The following is a 6,073-nucleotide window of genomic DNA, read 5'->3' as shown; positions in this document are numbered from 1 at the left end:
ACTCATTTAGTCTTCGGTGACTCATTGAATTAGTTCTGCTGCATTAGCAGAGTCAAATAACGTCTCCTAATTGTTGATCCCTCTGTCACAAGCTGTGTGTGTTTTCGCCTTGCCCAGAAGGAAATCTGAATCCAAAATCCCAGTTTCAACAAAGTACCACTCAGCTGCCTTAATCCACAATGTAGAATGTTCGCAAGCTTGTCGCCCTGGGGATATTTTCTCCCTTGCAATAGGGTCCAACCAGGTGAAGTTCAAAAGCAAAAAGACGGTTCCTGCAAATAAACACAAGTTCCCTCCACAGAGTGGTAACAATGGTCCTTTGGCTTTTATAGAAATTTCCTTCTAACAATCTTCAGTGATAATGCAAATCAATATCTCGTTGATCATCAGGGATGTCTTTTTCTTAGTTGGGAGGATTTCCTAAAGATTTTCCTTCCAAATTTTCCTGTGTATCTAAATGCTACTCGTCCTTTAAGAATCTGCTCCCGCTTGACCATCTCTGACAAATCTTTACCAAAATATCACTGTTTTCTAAGCTGAACTAGGGGCCCCTCGTCCGTGCCCTGCATATGACTCACATGACACTTACCACAGTCTTAAAACTGTCTTTTTGTGAGTTATACCCCCTTCACAAGGGAGGCTGTGTCATAATCGTTTCTGTGGTGCACGTTGCCCTAGAGCCCGGTGGAGTGTCTAGTTAAATTTCCATTTGAAAAGCAGAATAGTCCTTAATTATTTGATGAGAATCTTTAATGTTCATTCTCTTTTTGTTTATTTTTTTTCCTTAGACGTCAACAATCCGGCTAACTCTTGAAGTATATCGCAAAGTAGCACCATTTCATATAGGGTGGGGCTGGGAAAGAAGAGCCAAGATTGCCGGAGTGGTAGAGACGGCCAGAAACAGGCGGGTGTCCTGCAGGAGCAACACGTTGTTCGGTTACTGCCCGTCCTTTGAAATGTCATAGAGTCTTAAAATATGTGAATTTGGCCACCGGGAGTTTCTCCTTAAAACCCTCACCTTATTTCTCTACTTTATCTCACCAAATAGCATGTATTTTCCATGACAGGAAGCAGTTCAAAACAGTCATACAGGTGCCACAGGCCTTCCACATTGAAAGGTCAGGAACACAAGTTAGAGGCACTGGCATCTGAATCGTCACCCGCTGGTAAAATGTAAATGCTTCCTTTGAACTCCAGCGGGCTCTCTTGGTGGGACTGGGGGGAGGGGATGTTTTTAGGGAGATGTATACAGACATTCTGAACAGAGGGGTAAAGTCTGGTTTTAGGAGAAAAGAGGAATTTTACGAAGAATGATTCTTTACCATCTCCGAGGAGGAACTGTGAAAAAAACTAGCCACGTGACGAAGTAGAAGAGCGAATAGTATTAACGACTCCCTCTGTGTCCTGCCAGCTGAAGAACGCCGCGCCTGTTGCAGGAGATGTTGAAGGAAGACGAGCCACAGACCAGCTTTCTTGCTTGGCCAGAAGCAAAACCGTGTGAAAATGACCCAGAGAGGCCCCGTGGTTGGCCCGGGCCCGGCTCCCTGGCCTCGGGTGGGCCTGCGGGGGGTCCAGCAAGTGGTCCAGCAGGAGGCCCAGGAGGCGGTCCAGCAGGTGGCCCCGCGGGTGGTCCAGCAGGAGGCCCAGAGGGTGGCCCAGCAGGTGGCCCAGCGGGAAACCAGCAGGTGGCCCAGTGGGTGGTCCAGAAGGTAGCCCAGCGGGTTGTCCAGCAGGTGGTCCAGCAGGAGGCCCAGCAGGAGGCCCAGCAGGTGGTCCAGCGGGTGGCCCAGCAGGAGCCCCAGTCTAGGAGCAGAGAATGCGGACTGTGAGTGACCAGGGCTGTGCTGCTGTTTTCATGAAACTTCTCGTCCTCCAGGTCCTCTCCACAGCTTGCGTGAACCTGCAACGAGTAGAACTGAGGAAACCAAACTTACTTGGTTTCAGTCCCGCCTTCGCCGAGGGCCTCACACGGGCGGACTAAAATGTGATTTCGTCCCAGTTTGCTGTTCAGAGGGGAAGGATGGCTGGGTGCTCTCCCCCAGGGTGCGCTCCTGGAGCCCGAGGCCTGGGGAAGCTGGTTCTTTCTGTTTGTGGAGTCGGGGGGGGGGGGCACGGAAGCCCTGGGTGACTCTGAGGCTCGGGCAAGGCATTCCGTGAGCTTCCGTGTCCCCCAAAGTGTCGATGATGGGATAAGGAGCCCATGGGGCTGCTGCCCAAGCCAGAGAAGGTAATCCTAACAACCACCCAAATGTATCATCTTGGAATAAATTTCTAAGGAGTAATTGTGCATCAAGAGGTGGATTCATAGACGCTTGCAGGCAAAAGGACTCCTTGACAACTTTTCTTTTTGAAGAACAGTAAAAGAGAAAAAGAAGAAGAAGAAGACACCTTAACTGGATAAAGAAATAGAACTAATGTACCCAAGAAAAGGTAGGCATAGCCCAGCCACCAAAGTCACAAAGAGCCAGAGTTTTGCCAGGGAGGGATCTGCAGGCCTGGATTCCTATTCCAAACAGGTGCCACCTGGTGTGCGTTCCTGAAACCGGGCTCGCAGAGTCTCCAAAAGGCCTTGAGCCTTGCCCTAGAGTCACATCCACTATTCAGAGTGGAAAAAGTAGTTTACTATTCAGTTTATTTGACTTCTTGCAATGAGCAGAAATGGCTCAGCTATTCCTACTGTCACCCGCCGGAAGATTAGATTCAGAGTAAGGCCGTGCCCCCGTGGGGCTTGAGCCATTTCCCTCCTCAGTATCACCTAATGGTACCTCTTCTCCACCATAAGAAAGTGCAGCGCTCTGCAGATGAAGTAAATCAATGACTCCCTTCATTTTCACATGGTCCAGTTCTGCACAAGCACCCAAAAAACAATTTTAAAAGAACAATTTTCCCTTTGTAGAAGGCTTCCCACAAGTACTATTTCAATGTGCTACTGATGGACTTTAAGAAAATAGAAATGTCACAAGAAACCTCAATCGGCCATGCCTATGGAATGAAATGCCCATAAAGTCCCTAAACAATGGGGTTCAGAGAGCTCCCAGGGTGGTGAACACACGGAGGTGCTGGGAGAGTGGTATGTCCAGAGAGGGCACCCAACCACCCTCTCCACACCCTGCCCGGTGTATCTTTTCCATTTAACTGTTCCTGTGTTGCGTGCTTTGGGAATGCACTGGTAATAGCAAATAAAGTGTCTTCCTGAGTTCTTTGACACATCCTAGCAAATTATCACATCTGAGGAGGGGGTTATGGGAACCTCCGATCTACAGCTAGTTACTCAAAAGTACAGGTAGCCTGGGATTTGTGAATGGCATCTAAATTGGGGGCAGTCTTGTGGAACCTCAACTCGTGGGATCTGAAACTGATTCCAGGTCGACGGTGTCAGAACTGAATTGTTGGGCACCCAACTGGTGTCCAGAGAGTCAGAGAATAGGTTGATGTAAGGGGGAAAACACACACATATGTGGTGTCAGAAATGATATGAGTAATAGTTTAAGTATTAATTTTGAAGAGAAATAAATTTTACTACTTTAGAGCTTAAACATAAAGTTAGAAATGAAAATTTACGTTCACATGAAAAATGACCCATGAATGTTCATAACAGTTTTATTTGTAACAGCAAAGTACTAAAGAACCCAAACGTTCTTCAATGAGCAAACTGTTGAATAAACTTTGGTGCATCCGTAGAATGGAGTGTTATTTATCAATAGAAAAGAAGGGACTATATATAGATGCCCATGACAACCTAAAAGGCCTCCCAAGACATTATACTGGCTGGGAAAAAAAAAAAAAAAAAGCTGACTTCAAAAAGTTCTATATATTGTATGATCCCATTCCTAATATATTCTCAAAATGTCAGAACCATAGCAATAGAGAACTGATTAATAGTTTCCAAAGGGCAGAGGTATGAATGGGGGCAGCAAATACCAAGAAGTATCGTGATGAAATTCTTCTGTGGAATAGTTGGAATAGTTCTCATCTTAACTCTGGTGATGGCTACATGAACCTATACCTGGGATTAAACTGCACAGAGCTACACCCACAAATGAATGCAGGTTAAAACTGGTGATGGGTAAATTAAGTCTGGTTTATTTAACCAGATGAGTTAATAGTCTGGTTAATAGTTCAGTTAATTTTGATAGTCTAGTTAACAGTAATTTTAATAGCTTAGTTAGCATTTAATAGACTAGTTAACAATAAGGTACCAATGTCAATATTGTACTATAACAATATGAAATGAAACCACTGCGGGCAGCTGGGAGAAGGGGACATGTGTGAGAGTCTGTACTATTTTGTGGTAACTTTCCATGAGTCTATAGTTCTTTCAAAATGCAAGACTAAAAAAAATGCAAGGTTAAAAAATAATAATTAAAATAATATATCAATGGAGATTTAAATTTTTATATTTAGTTTGTTGTTAACATTTACTCTGGATTTCATTAATTTTTAAGAAAATAGGAAATTTTTCCCCATGTGTTATACAAATGTTACTGCCTTTTCATGGACCATTTCTGAATTCACTTCATTCTGACCTGAAAGTAGAATGAAGCATTTCATTGACCTCCTCATTAAAAAAAAAAAAAAAAAAATCTATTTTACAAGGCATTGGTGAACAATACAGACTTCATTAAAATTTGCATATAGGAAACATTGCATAATATACAATATTAAGTTCCTAACTAGAATATGTAGAAGGATCCTGTTCATAATTACAACAAAACCCATAAAATGTGTAGGAAAAATATAACAAAAATATGTATAAATATATATCAAATTATAAAATCTTCTAAAAGATATCATTGAAAATTTAATAAATGGAAAAATATAAAAGTTCCAGATGGGAGAAGATAATGTTACAAAGATGCAATTCTCCCATTATAATTGTCAAAGTCAAAGCAATTACAATAAAAAAATCACAGGAAGATTTTTTAGAAAAATTGATAAGCTTGTTCTTAAATTGATATGGTGAAGAAAAAGCATGATAATAAAAACAATGGCTAAAATTTCTGATTATTTAATATTTCCCATGCAGTGTCACAAATTATCTTATAATCCTCACTGTAACAATATTATCATCATTACAAATGAGGAAATTGAGATTAAAGAAGCTACGGGGCACCTGGGTGGCTCAGTCAGTTAAGCATCTGACTCTTGGTTTTGGCTCAGGTCATGATCTCAGGGTGTGGGATCAAGTCCCCCAACAGGCTCCATGCTTGGCAGGCAGTAAGCTTTGGGATTTTCTCTCTCTCTCCATCCCCCCAGCTCCGTCCTCATTCATGCTCTCTCTCCTTTCCTCTTTCTCTCAAATAAATTCTTTTAAAAATCATAAAGGAGCCAAATGATTTGTCCAATACCACCAAATGAGCAAGAGGTAAAGCATTACCTCTGATCACAGCGGATCTGACCCAGAGTCTCTGCTTTTAGCCACTAGAGTCTTCTACCTCTGAAGATATGAGTCCATAAATTCTTCAAAAGAAGAACAAAAATGAAGAACTTGGAATGGTAATTTAATAGTCATAATAATTGCAGGATGTTGTGTATGTACAAAAATAAACAGTAGAAAATAGAGCTCAAGAAAGGATCTGCAGACCTATAGATGGAAACTTAGCCTGTAATATAGGTAGCATTTCATATTAGTAGAGGGAAGATGGTCTATTCAATAAAAAGTGTTAGTATAATTGGAAAATGTGAGGTTTCAGAGAAAGTTTGGAAAAATCAATGTTTGGTAAAAAAAAAAATAGAGTATTAGCCCTACCCCATGACATATGCTAAACACATTAAAGATATAAATGTACTGAAAATTATAAAAACCCCTAACAACACCTGGGTGGCACAGTTGGTTGACTGACTCTTGGTTTCTGCTCTGGTTGTGATCTCAGGATCATGGGATTGAGCCCCACATGGGGCTCCATGCCCAGCCTGGAGTCTGCTTGGGACTTTCTTTCTCCCTCTGTCCCTCCCCACCTCATGCATGCAAGCTCTCTCTCAAAGAAACTTAAAAATCTTTTTAAAAAATTATTTAAAACACCTAAATATCTATAAAGGGATTTTTTTCCAAATATTGAAGTAGAAAGGTCTT

This window comes from Nyctereutes procyonoides, unplaced genomic scaffold (genome assembly GCF_905146905.1).
Source record: "Nyctereutes procyonoides isolate TBG_1078 unplaced genomic scaffold, NYPRO_anot_genome, whole genome shotgun sequence".
Taxonomy (NCBI): Eukaryota; Metazoa; Chordata; class Mammalia; order Carnivora; family Canidae; genus Nyctereutes; species Nyctereutes procyonoides.
This window is presented reverse-complemented; position numbering follows the sequence as displayed.